Below are 13,089 nucleotides of genomic sequence, written 5' to 3'. Positions count from 1 at the left end.
GAATGGCCAGCTTGGGGACTGAAGCCATGAACTTGGCCTTATCAGTGCCAGGCTCGAGTCATCTTGGCTTAGAAGCAACCATAGAAAGTCAATAACGTTCCATGACCTCAAGCGACACGGGTGAAAAAATCCCAACTTGGAAGCATGCTGTTGGTGGAACTCCACCTGGAAAAGATCCAGTGTGCTCTGTTTCACTCCCCGTTGAAGGTATGTGTTGGAGTTTGTTCAAAACACAGCCATGCCACTATTCTTGAAGCATTTTCATTAGGAAACAGTGCTTTCGACTGTTTTCATATTTTAGTCTACTAAAGTATGACTTTGTTAGTTTCTCCAGCCACACTGTTCATCAGCTGAACTGCATAGGTGGCTTCTGATCAGTGGGAGCTTCCAAGAGTTGGCTTTCATTGGTACAGCTTGAAGTAATTTCTTGTAAACACACATTTCTCTTGTGTGCTTAACAGTTCTTCCACCCTCTTTTTTGGTATATTAGTCAACAAAAGGGTCGGTTCACGCATACGTTGTAGGCCGGTTAGCTCAGCTGGTCAGAGCGTGGTGCTAATAACGCCAAAGTCATGGGTTCAATCCCCATACTGGCCATTCCAGCAGCCTTCAAGGTGCTGTCTCATGATAGACTGTGGATTTTGTTTGGTGGGATCCAAGAAAAAAACCTCTGCCAGCTTCCAGGTGAGTGATGTACGCAACTACAAATGACAGCAAACCACAAAATTCACTGACACATGACACGTTACTAAACACATTACATGCTTAGCTAGTATCTCCAAATCACTTTTCCAGCTACTTTCTGGATAAATCACTCATTTCAAAAGTCTCACACAGCATACTGCATCAAAAGTGCTGCTTTATATCCTCACCTATCAACCCTAACATTAGAAGACGCACACCAGGTATTGTTTTGTGGCAAATTTCTTCTTAAAGCATTTTTGTAAGTCAACAGAGGACTTTTTTTACACTATGTTGAAGTAATTTCTTGTACACACACATTTCTCTTGTGTGCTTAACAGTTCTTCCACCCTCTTTTTTGGTATATTAGTCAAAAAAAAAAGGGTTGGTTTAGGCACAAGTTGTAGGCCGGTTAGCTCAGCTGGTCAGAGCGTGGTGCTAATAACGCCAAAGTCATGGGTTCAATCCCCATACTGGCCATTCCAGCAGCCATCCAAGGTGCTGTCTCATGATAGAGTGTGGATTTTGTTTGGTGGGATCCAAGAAAAAAAACCTCTGCCAACTTCCAGGTGACAGATCGGGCCATGTAAGCTTTATGACCTCCATTGGCAGATGATACTCTGGCTCAGTGGGTGGATCCACTGTGCATGTGTCAGGTAGGACTACGTTTTGTAAGAGCATGATACATGGGAGAAATGCTGTGACATGCACTTATTTCAAGCAACAATCAAGCAATATCCACCAGCCACCTGACCAACCCAACACCAGCAGTTGGCTCAAACAGACTCCAACGAACGTTCGTGAAAAGTATGGGCATCTGTCAGACCACGTGGCCTAACGGAGAAGGCGTCTGACTTGGATCAGAAGATTGAGGGTTCGAGTCCCTTCGTGGTTGCTTGTGAGTCCTTGGGGAGCAGGGACGCTTTCCCAGTTTGTTCACGGCAGGCCAACCTAGGATGCTTTATGTCATCCAAAATTGCTACGCTGTTGTCAATTTCATGTCCTTCAACAGAGACTCTACGAGTTCTCAAACGAGGCTCGAATGGCCAGCTTGGGGACTGAAGCCATGAACTTGGCCTTATCAGTGCCAGGCTCGAGTCATCTTGGCTTAGAAGCAACCATAGAAAGTCAATAACGTTCCATGACCTCAAGCGACACGGGTGAAAAAATCCCAACTTGGAAGCATGCTGTTGGTGGAACTCCACCTGGAAAAGATCCAGTGTGCTCTGTTTCACTCCCCGTTGAAGGTATGTGTTGGAGTTTGTTCAAAACACAGCCATGCCACTATTCTTGAAGCATTTTCATTAGGAAACAGTGCTTTCGACTGTTTTCATATTTTAGTCTACTAAAGTATGACTTTGTTAGTTTCTCCAGCCACACTGTTCATCAGCTGAACTGCATAGGTGGCTTCTGATCAGTGGGAGCTTCCAAGAGTTGGCTTTCATTGGTACAGCTTGAAGTAATTTCTTGTAAACACACATTTCTCTTGTGTGCTTAACAGTTCTTCCACCCTCTTTTTTGGTATATTAGTCAACAAAAGGGTCGGTTCACGCATACGTTGTAGGCCGGTTAGCTCAGCTGGTCAGAGCGTGGTGCTAATAACGCCAAAGTCATGGGTTCAATCCCCATACTGGCCATTCCAGCAGCCTTCCAAGGTGCTGTCTCATGATAGACTGTGGATTTTGTTTGGTGGGATCCAAGAAAAAAAACCTCTGCCAGCTTCCAGGTGAGTGATGTACGCAACTACAAATGACAGCAAACCACAAAATTCACTGACACATGACACGTTACTAAACACATTACATGCTTAGCTAGTATCTCCAAATCACTTTTCCAGCTACTTTCTGGATAAATCACTCATTTCCAAAGTCTCACACAGCATACTGCATCAAAAAGTGCTGCTTTATATCCTCACCTATCAACCCTAACATTAGAAGACGCACACCAGGTATTGTTTTGTGGCAAATTTCTTCTTAAAGCATTTTTTGTAAGTCAACAGAGGACTTTTTTTTACACACTATGTTGAAGTAATTTCTTGTACACACACATTTCTCTTGTGTGCTTAACAGTTCTTCCACCCTCTTTTTTGGTATATTAGTCAAAAAAAAAAGGGTTGGTTTAGGCACAAGTTGTAGGCCGGTTAGCTCAGCTGGTCAGAGCGTGGTGCTAATAACGCCAAAGTCATGGGTTCAATCCCCATACTGGCCATTCCAGCAGCCATCCAAGGTGCTGTCTCATGATAGAGTGTGGGTTTTGTTTGGTGGGATCCAGGAAAAAAAACCTCTGCCAACTTCCAGGTGACAGATCGGGCCATGTAAGCTTTATGACCTCCATTGGCAGATGATACTCTGGCTCAGTGGGTGGATCCACTGTGCATGTGTCAGGTAGGACTACGTTTTGTAAGAGCATGATACATGGGAGAAATGCTGTGACATGCACTTATTTCAAGCAACAATCAAGCAATATCCACCAGCCACCTGACCAACCCAACACCAGCAGTTGGCTCAAACAGACTCCAACGAACGTTCGTGAAAAGTATGGGCATCTGTCAGACCACGTGGCCTAACGGAGAAGGCGTCTGACTTCGGATCAGAAGATTGAGGGTTCGAGTCCCTTCGTGGTTGCTTGTGAGTCCTTGGGGGCAGGGACGCTTTCCCAGTTTGTTCACGGCAGGCCAACCTAGGATGCTTTATGTCATCCAAAATTGCTACGCTGTTGTCAATTTCATGTCCTTCAACAGAGACTCTACGAGTTCTCAAACGAGGCTCGAATGGCCAGCTTGGGGACTGAAGCCATGAACTTGGCCTTATCAGTGCCAGGCTCGAGTCATCTTGGCTTAGAAGCAACCATAGAAAGTCAATAACGTTCCATGACCTCAAGCGACACGGGTGAAAAAATCCCAACTTGGAAGCATGCTGTTGGTGGAGCTCCACCTGGAAAAGATCCAGTGTGCTCTGTTTCACTCCCCGTTGAAGGTATGTGTTGGAGTTTGTTCAAAACACAGCCATGCCACTATTCTTGAAGCATTTTCATTAGGAAACAGTGCTTTCGACTGTTTTCATATTTTAGTCTACTAAAGTATGACTTTGTTAGTTTCTCCAGCCACACTGTTCATCAGCTGAACTGCATAGGTGGCTTCTGATCAGTGGGAGCTTCCAAGAGTTGGCTTTCATTGGTACAGCTTGAAGTAATTTCTTGTAAACACACATTTCTCTTGTGTGCTTAACAGTTCTTCCACCCTCTTTTTGGTATATTAGTCAACAAAGGGTCGGTTCACGCATGCGTTGTAGGCGGTTAGCTCAGCTGGTCAGGCGTGGTGCTAATAACGCCAAAGTCATGGGTTCAATCCCCATACTGGCCATTCCAGCAGCCTTCCAAGGTGCTGTCTCATGATAGACTGTGGATTTTGTTTGGTGGGATCCAAGAAAAAAAACCTCTGCCAGCTTCCAGGTGAGTGATGTACGCAACTACAAATGACAGCAAACCACAAAATTCACTGACACATGACACGTTACTAAACACATTACATGCTTAGCTAGTATCTCCAAATCACTTTTCCAGCTACTTTCTGGATAAATCACTCATTTCCAAAGTCTCACACAGTGATAGCATCAAAAAGCTGCTTATATCCTCACCTATCAACTCAATGTATTAGAAGATTTCTTTCAAATATTGTTTTGTGTATAATTTCTTCTTAAAGCATTTTTGTCAAGTCAACAGAGATGTGATTTTAACACACTATGTTGAAGTAATTTCTTGTACACACCATTTCTATTGTTCAACAGATAACAACCCTCTAATGTATATTATAAAAAAAAAAAAGGGGTTGGTTTAAATTCAATCTGTGATCTACTTGCTCAGCTGGTCAATAATCCATGTGATTTAGTGATCGTGAATTTGTCATGGGTTCAATCCCCATACTGGCCATTCGAGCAGTGTTGCCAACTTAGCCAGCGACTTTGTCTCATGATATTTTGTGGATTTTGTTTAGTGACTTTTTTCTTAAAAAGTCTGCCAACTTCCAGGTGACAGATCGATCGGGCCATGTAAGCTTTATGACCTCCATTGGCAGATGATACTCTGGCTCAGTGGGTGGATCCACTGTGCATGTGTCTTCTTTTACTACGTTTGCTGTTTTGCATGATACATGGGAGAAAACTGTGACATGCACTTAAACACACAACCATCAAGCAATATCCACCAGCCACCTGACCAACCCAATCACTTTTGCGGGCTCAAACAGACTCCAAAAGGAGCAGGGTTGGAAAAGTATGGGCATCTGTCAGACCACGTTGCTAAAAGAAATTTAATTTGACTTGGATCAGAAGATTGAGGGTTAAATGCATTTAGGTTGCTTTTGAGTCACTTTATGGACGCTTCCACAGTTTATTCTCTCTCCAACAACCTAGGATGCTTTATGTCATCCAAAATTGACCTGTTGTCAATTTAGGTGATGACGTCAACAGCGACTTCTAGCGACTTCTCAAACGAGGCTCAATGGCCATTTTTCCTTACTGAAGTTGGAACTTGGCCTTATCATGCCTCAGGCTCAATGAATCTTGGCTTAGAAGCAACCATAGAGTGTCAATAACGTTCCATGACCTCAATCCGACACGGGTGAAAAAATCCCAACTTGGAGCATGCTGTTGGTGGAACTCCACCTGAAAAGATCCAGTGTGCTCTGTTTCAATGTTCCAAGAAGGTATGTGTTGGAGTTTGTTAAAACACATGATTTGCCACTATTCTTGAAGTTGTTTTTCATTAGGAAACAGTGCTTTCGACTGTTTTCATATTTTAGTCTACTAAAGCGACTTTGTTGGTTTCTCCAGCCACACTGTTCATCAGCTGAACTGCATATGGCTTCTGATCAGTGTGAGCTTCCATTTTGGCTTTCATTGGTACAGAACATGTTTATTTTCTTGTGAAGGGACAAATGCTCTTAGTATTTTTCTTCCAATATTTTTGTTATATTAGTCAACAAAAGGTCGGTTCATTTAAGTTTAATGATCTAAGTTAGCTCAGCTGGTCAGGCGTTGATTCATAAGCTGTTCATGGGTTCAATTCTTACATACAATTTATTCCAGCATTTCAAGGAAAGGTCTCAAAATAGTCTTGAGATATTTTCTTTGGTGGGATCCAATAGAAAAACATTGTTAGCTTCCAGATGTTTGATACTTTTGTATGTGTGTTTATAAACCACAAATTCATTGACACATGACACGCTGCTGAAGGAGACACATTACATGTCTGAGTAGTTCTCAAATCATTTTCCAGCTACTTTCTGGATAAATCCCTTTTTCAAAGTCTCACACACAGCATACTGCATCAAAAGTGCTGCTTTATATCCTCACCTATCAACCCTAACATTAGAAGACGCACACCAGGTATTGTTTTGTGGCAAATTTCTTCTTAAAGCATTTTTGTAAGTCAACAGAGGACTTTTTTTTACACTATGTTGAAGTAATTTCTTGTACACACATTTCTCTTGTGTTCTTAACAGTTCTTCCACCCTCTTTTTTGGTATATTAGTCAAAAAAAAAAAAGGGTTGGTTTAGGCACAAGCTGTAGGCCGGTTAGCTCAGCTGGTCAGAGCGTGGTGCTAATAATGCAAAAGTCATGGGTTCAATCCCCATACTGGCCATTCCAGCAGCCGTCCAAGGTGCTGTCTCATGATAGAGTGTGGGTTTTGTTTGGTGGGATCCAAGAAAAAAAACCTCTGCCAGGTGACAGATCGGGCCATGTAAGCTTTATGACCTCCATTGGCAGATGATACTCTGGCTCAGTGGGTGGATCCACTGTGCATGTGGCAGGTAGGACTACGTTTTGTAAGAGCATGATACATGGGAGAAATGCTGTGACATGCACTTATTTCAAGCAACAATCAAGCAATATCCACCAGCCACCTGACCAACCCAACACCAGCAGTTGGCTCAAACAGACTCCAACGAACGTTCGTGAAAAGTGGGGGCATCTGTCAGACCACGTGGCCCTAACGGAGAAGGCGTCTGACTTCGGATCAGAAGATTGAGGGTTCGAGTCCCTTCGTGGTTGCTTGTGAGTCCTTGGGGAGCAGGGACGCTTTCCCAGTTTGTTCACGGCAGGCCAACCTAGGATGCTTTATGTCATCCAAAATTGCTACGCTGTTGTCAATTTCATGTCCTTCAACAGAGACTCTACGAGTTCTCAAACGAGGCTCGAATGGCCAGCTTGGGGACTGAAGCCATGAACTTGGCCTTATCAGTGCCAGGCTCGAGTCATCTTGGCTTAGAAGCAACCATAGAAAGTCAATAACATTCCATGACCTCAAGCGACACGGGTGAAAAAATCCCAACTTGGAAGCATGCTGTTGGTGGAACTCCACCTGGAAAAGATCCAGTGTGCTCTGTTTCACTCCCCGTTGAAGGTATGTGTTGGAGTTTGTTCAAAACACAGCCATGCCACTATTCTTGAAGCATTTTCATTTTCATTAGGAAACAGTGCTTTCGACTGTTTTCATATTTTAGTCTGCTAAAGTATGACTTTGTTAGTTTCTCCAGCCACACTGTTCATCAGCTGAACTGCATAGGTGGCTTCTGATCAGTGGGAGCTTCCAAGAGTTGGCTTTCATTGGTACAGCTTGAAGTAATTTCTTGTAAACACACATTTCTCTTGTGTGCTTAACAGTTCTTCCACCCTCTTTTTTGGTATATTAGTCAACAAAAGGGTCGGTTCACACATACGTTGTAGGCCGGTTAGCTCAGCTGGTCAGAGCGTGGTGCTAATAACGCCAAAGTCATGGGTTCAATCCCCATACTGGCCATTCCAGCAGCCTTCCAAGGTGCTGTCTCATGATAGACTGTGGATTTTGTTTGGTGGGATCCAAGAAAAAAAACCTCTGCCAGCTTCCAGGTGAGTGATGTACGCAACTACAAATGACAGCAAACCACAAAATTCACTGACACATGACACGTTACTAAACACATTACATGCTTAGCTAGTATCTCCAAATCACTTTTCCAGCTACTTTCTGGATAAATCACTCAAGTCAAGTCAACACAGGACTTATTTTTTTCACCCACTATGTTGAAGTAATTTCTTGTAAACACACATTTCTCTTGTGTTCTTAACAGTTCTTCCACCCTCTTTTTTGGTATATTAGTCAACAAAAGGGTCGGTTCACGCACACGTTGATCGTTAATCATGCCAACGTCATTGGTTCAGTCCCCATACCAGCAATTCCGCCCGTTTTTTTCATTTTTTAATCAAAACCTTTCTAGTTACTATTTTAAATATATTTTACTAATTGTACAATATAGTATTTCATTATATATTTTTAAAAAAAATTTCCTTCACACCTTACAGTGTTTATATAGATTGCACACATATGAATACTGCAAGATCAAAATTCCGTTTTATGCTATATTAATACATCTTTCTTTGTTTTAGTTATCTGGGGCTTTGGCTTCTCCTTCCTGGTTTACAAAAGGTCTGTCTAAGGCGCATGTGTCAAAGTCAAGGCCTGCGGGCCACATCCGGCCCGGCGTATATTTATATCCGGCCCGCGAGATCATTTTATATAGATGTACTATTATTGTTATGCATGGCCCGGCGATATGAGGTGCTAATAATATACAAACTACAGATCCCATAATGCAGCTCTGCAGCCTCCTTGCTGAACGCTAGGTTACCTGGGAACATTCCCGCGTCAATCAAGTCAAACTTCTGTTATTGCGAAGCTATAGCCGCTCACTATGGTGGAGAGAAAAGTTGATTCTGAAAACAGTGTCAAGAGATTTATTCTAAAGACACTTCTTCAGCTGAGAGTCTAAGAGTGAAGACACACACTGCAGATCTTTACTTGCAAGGGCGGTCACAGAACGCTCACATCAGAGTGGGGGCCCTGTGATTACCACTCTGGTCTTTATTTATATACAAAGCAATACAACAGTGAATACATCTATTCATAGGCAGAAGAATGTTAGTGCGTAGGGAGTGAAGATAAGACTGGTTCAGGTGTATGTGTGTGTGTTGTGAGATTCAGAAGGATGCGGCCCCTCTTCTTGTTAGGGAGCACAGATAAAAGTGTCCAGCTCTCCTCTTCCTGCTTGTTCAGCTATTATCGCTGTGAGAAAGAATTTATAAAACAGTCTTGTAGTGGACAACAGTCTAAGTCATCAAAAGGTCAACATACAGTATTCTATCATATGCAAACTTATATCATTAAAAGCTTATACTGACTACTTAAAGACAATTTTCTTTTGACACAGAGCCTTTCAGCGCCAGTGGGTGACTGAATATATGTTTACAGACATTGCTGGTAAACCCGTGTGTCTTATTAGTGGAGCTAATGTGGCTGTAATTAAGGAATTTAATTTAAGACGGCACTACGAGACAAAACGTCAGGATAAGCTGAAAAACCTAAATGCAGAGCAGAAACTACAGAAAGTAGAAGAGCTAAAGAAGAATCTGACATTTCAGCAGACTTTTTTCACCAGAACAAAATGACAAAGTGAAGCTGTTGTGAAAGCAAATTTTATTGTAGCAGAGGAGATAGCCAAATCAGCCCGGTACCACTCTGAAGAGCTGCATGATGAAGGTGTGCGAAGTCTTGTGTCCAGACAAAACACAGATTTTGGCAAATGTGAGCCTGAGGAGAAATACAATTGCTGATTTGTGAGATGGCCACTGATTTAAGAACACAGTTGTGTGAAAGAAGCAAAAACTTTATTGCCTACTCTCTTGCTGTGGATGAAAGTATAGACATGATGGACATTGCACAGCTGGCCATCTTCATCCATGGAGAGGAAATATTGAACATTAAATCGATGCACGGGACAACGACAGGAAAAGACATTTTTGAAAACGTATGTCAAAGTGTAACCGACATGAAAACTGCCCTGAGACAAACTTGTTGGACTTAACAGATGGAGCGCCGGTGTTGTGCGGTGAAAAAAGCGGACTAGCAGGATGCGAGTAAAGATGCAGGAGGAGAACTGTACCGGTGAGTTATCAGCATATCACTGCATCATACACCAGGAAAGGCTGTGTGGTGAAGTCCTAAAAATGGAGCATGTAATGATCACCGTAACGCAAACTGCAAATTTTATCTGAGCTAAAAGTTTAAATCACCGTCAATTTCAGTCTTTTATGTGGGAAATAGATTCAGAGTTTGCCGACATTCCTCATCATACAGAGGTCCGTTGGCTGAGTTGGGATAAAAATTCTCAATCGAGTTTTTGAAATCTGTCAGTTCATGGACATGGCATGTATGATGCGGTGAAGGCATTTCAAGTGAAGCTGTCACAAATGCACCAGTGCAACCTGCCTCACTTTCCCTGTTGCCAAGTAATGTTGCACCAAGTCAGCGGACTTTGCTGAACTGCACCTGTGCAGATTCAGATGGAGCTGCAGTGTAATGATACACTCAAGGGAAAGTACGACACTGAATGGCCCGCACAGTTTATTAGTTCCACTCCTGAAGCAATGCCCAGCTCCGTCTACATGCGGCTCCAACCTTGTATATATATATATAAACCTGCCTGGAACTGGCAGGTTTGAGTCTATTACTCCAGTTCTTTCCGACCTGCACTGGCTCCCTATTAAATTTCGTATTGATTTTAAAATTTTATTGCTCACTTTTAAAATCATAAACAACACCGCGCCCAGCTATCTTACGGATCTCCTCAGTTTTATATCCCTGGGAGGCGCTTAGATCAGCAGGCCAAATGCTCCTGGTGCAACCGAGATCTCGGCTCAAGACCAGAGGTGGGCGCGCATTCGCCGCTGTCGCACCCTACCTCTGGAATAACCTCCCCCTAGCTATTCGGGCGTCTGATTCAATTCAATCTTTTAAATCTCGATTAAAAACTTATCTGTTTAGCCTTGCCTTCCCCAGCTCTTAGAGCCCACATCCTTAGTGTATTTGGAACTTATTTTTATTACTTGTTAATGATTATAATGTTTTAACCTTCAGCCTTTCGGGTTGTGTCTACTATGCCTGGTGTATTATTGGTTAGTTATGTCACCTGCCTGTTAGTATATTTTATGTGTATTTTGTATTTTATGCTTTATATTTGTATTTATTATTGCTCTTAACTCATTCTGTGAAGCACTTTGGCATGCCTGTGGTTTTTAAATGTGCTATATAAATAAAATTGTATTGTATTGTATTGTATATGCTTTCATTTATTTTTTCTGGGGGTTTTGGCAGCATGTTCATATTTCTAACTTGCATAATTTTGACAGGATATATTTTTATGAAGAGCAAAATATTTAAAGTTAAAGTTTATTTTTTTAAGTTTATTTAATCTGGAATAATATTCCTGTCCGTTTTTATTCATATTTATGTTTAAAAACATTGTTTTAGTGTGTTCAATAAATGTTTACTTTGTTTGGCCCGCGACCTAAAGTGTGCAATTGAGTTTTGGCCCCCTGTGCAATTGAGTTTGACACCCCTGGTCTAAGGGTTGAGGGATCTGAAGTGCTGCTGACAGCCTCAGTGGACTGAACCACATGCTTTATTGCCTGGGCGGTGTTTGAAGTTTGTTTCTTTGTTCTGTGTTAGTTGGATATGTGGCAGCCATTTTGTGTTTCCCTTGTGTGTGTATGGTTTAGCTCAACCAGTATTTAAGTTCCATGTTTCATTTTGTCTTTTGTTTGTTTTAGTCTTTGTTAGTTATTATTTTGAGTTTAGTTTATTGAGTTGACCTCTTTTATTGGTCTGCTTTGGATTTCTTCATTATTTTTCATATTTTGTGGTAATAAACACCCACTTTTTTTTTTTTTTAAATTAAACATCTGTGTCCTCTGTGTTTTATTCCTTCTTTCCTGACCCAATCTGTGACACGTCTGTTTGTATAGAAAGAGGTATGTGTTCAATTTCTAAGGCCTGAAGTGCAGCTGGGCTTACAACTCTAACGTATCTTGCAAACATCTTTCTATTCTAACAGTGTATAAAACATTACAAGTAGGTTTTACAATGAACAACATGATCAACATAAAACTCTTTTGTAAAGTTAAATTAACCAATATCTTGGTCTGTACCACACTGAACCATGATCACAATGACTTTACTTGTAGGATTATCTAGGATGTTTTCGGGGATCTAGTTGAAGATGGCCACATCGTTTGAAAGTCTTAAAAATATTGATTGTAACTTAAATAAAAAGTAAACATGAATATAATCTGCACATGCCTGCTGCAGTATGACATCAGCTTGAGGTATAAAGTGAACATTAACACTATCATTCCACAGTGTGGCACTACAACACAAAACAGCACAGTTGTTCTTCACAGTAGTGAAGTTTGTGGTTTTAGCAACCAGTAATTTACAAATAATCTAGTCATTCTGGCTTCAGAATATCTAAAAGAATAAATGGTTTGACATAAAGCTCAGGTGGAGCAGGTGTGTGAGTGTAGAGCAGAAGGAGTGGAGGAGTCTCAGTGTGCCTGGAAATACTGTGTACGATAGAGCAGCAACAGAGCAGTCCAGATATGTCAGTCACGGAACTCTAGTGATAGTGAACTGCTCTGATAGTGGGGGCTTTGCTCAGAGCAGTTCATTCAGTGGTACAGACAGACAGACAGGTTTTTATTTTTTTACAGCACACAGCAAGTGTACAAAGAATTGGATTTTGTTACAGGTAGGTCAAAACACGATGAAAATACAGCATAAAATATCAATAATATTTTTACATTATTGTATATTTATATAATATAATATATAAATATATTAAAATTAGTGCTGTCAATAGATTAAAAACATTAATTAATTAATCTCACAATTTTCTCTAATTAATCGCGATTAATCGCAATTGCCTGGTTGCAACTACATTTTTTCAACTTTATATTTAAGCTTGTAACTGACATTTAAGCAAGTATAATGAAGTAAATGCAGAATGAACACAAAGAATGTATGCTTAAATTCAAAGTGAATTTGAATAGTTTTCTTCGATCTTTTAGCACAGTTTCTCTCCTGTGAAATACAACTTTTTAAAAAATCTATATACTAATATATAATATATATTAGTGTTCTCAAACAATTAAAATGTTTAATCAGATTCATCACAGGGTTACAGTGGATTGATTTTGATTAATCACGATTAAATGTCATTCATTTTTATTCTATATTAATTGCATTTCATTTTTCATGAGCGAACAGACTTGAAAAAAGGGAAAATATCTGCACTTAACATGTTTATTGAACATCTTGAACATTCATGTTAACAAAAAACTCTGTAAACATTTATCCACTCTCTCTGTCACTCTTGGGGAGGCACTTCAACTTGTTGAAACGAGGAACCAAAGCTATGTAAAGAGTGTGTTCTTAACGATGTTAATAGGTCTGCAGTATCAATGTGATATTTTAAGGTGGAAGTGCTTCGGTGAAAATAAAATTCCTTCTTGCACAATGTGCATAATACTTTATGT

The 13,089-nt window shown here is 40.9% G+C and overlaps 8 non-coding genes across 8 annotated transcripts; all 8 read left to right on the top strand.

Moving 5' to 3' along the window:
• The first annotated feature begins 523 nt into the window (after positions 1-523).
• On the top strand, positions 524-597 carry trnai-aau. The gene has a single exon. It is a non-coding gene; the product is annotated as a tRNA-Ile (tRNA).
• Positions 598-1,087: 490 nt separating this feature from the next.
• trnai-aau lies at positions 1,088-1,161 on the top strand. Its single transcript has one exon. It is a non-coding gene; the product is annotated as a tRNA-Ile (tRNA).
• A 1,083-nt stretch (positions 1,162-2,244) lies between these two features.
• trnai-aau lies at positions 2,245-2,318 on the top strand. Its single transcript has one exon. It is a non-coding gene; the product is annotated as a tRNA-Ile (tRNA).
• Positions 2,319-2,815: 497 nt separating this feature from the next.
• Positions 2,816-2,889, top strand: trnai-aau. Its single transcript has one exon. It is a non-coding gene; the product is annotated as a tRNA-Ile (tRNA).
• A 343-nt stretch (positions 2,890-3,232) lies between these two features.
• On the top strand, positions 3,233-3,305 carry trnar-ucg. The gene has a single exon. It is a non-coding gene; the product is annotated as a tRNA-Arg (tRNA).
• A 2,943-nt stretch (positions 3,306-6,248) lies between these two features.
• Positions 6,249-6,322, top strand: trnai-aau. The gene has a single exon. It is a non-coding gene; the product is annotated as a tRNA-Ile (tRNA).
• Positions 6,323-6,658: 336 nt separating this feature from the next.
• On the top strand, positions 6,659-6,732 carry trnar-ucg. The gene has a single exon. It is a non-coding gene; the product is annotated as a tRNA-Arg (tRNA).
• A 674-nt stretch (positions 6,733-7,406) lies between these two features.
• trnai-aau lies at positions 7,407-7,480 on the top strand. The gene has a single exon. It is a non-coding gene; the product is annotated as a tRNA-Ile (tRNA).
• Positions 7,481-13,089: the final 5,609 nt, after the last annotated feature.

The sequence above is a fragment of the Oreochromis aureus genome, linkage group 23 (assembly GCF_013358895.1).
Source record: "Oreochromis aureus strain Israel breed Guangdong linkage group 23, ZZ_aureus, whole genome shotgun sequence".
NCBI classification, from domain to species: domain Eukaryota; kingdom Metazoa; phylum Chordata; class Actinopteri; order Cichliformes; family Cichlidae; genus Oreochromis; species Oreochromis aureus.
This window is presented reverse-complemented; position numbering and strand designations above follow the sequence as displayed.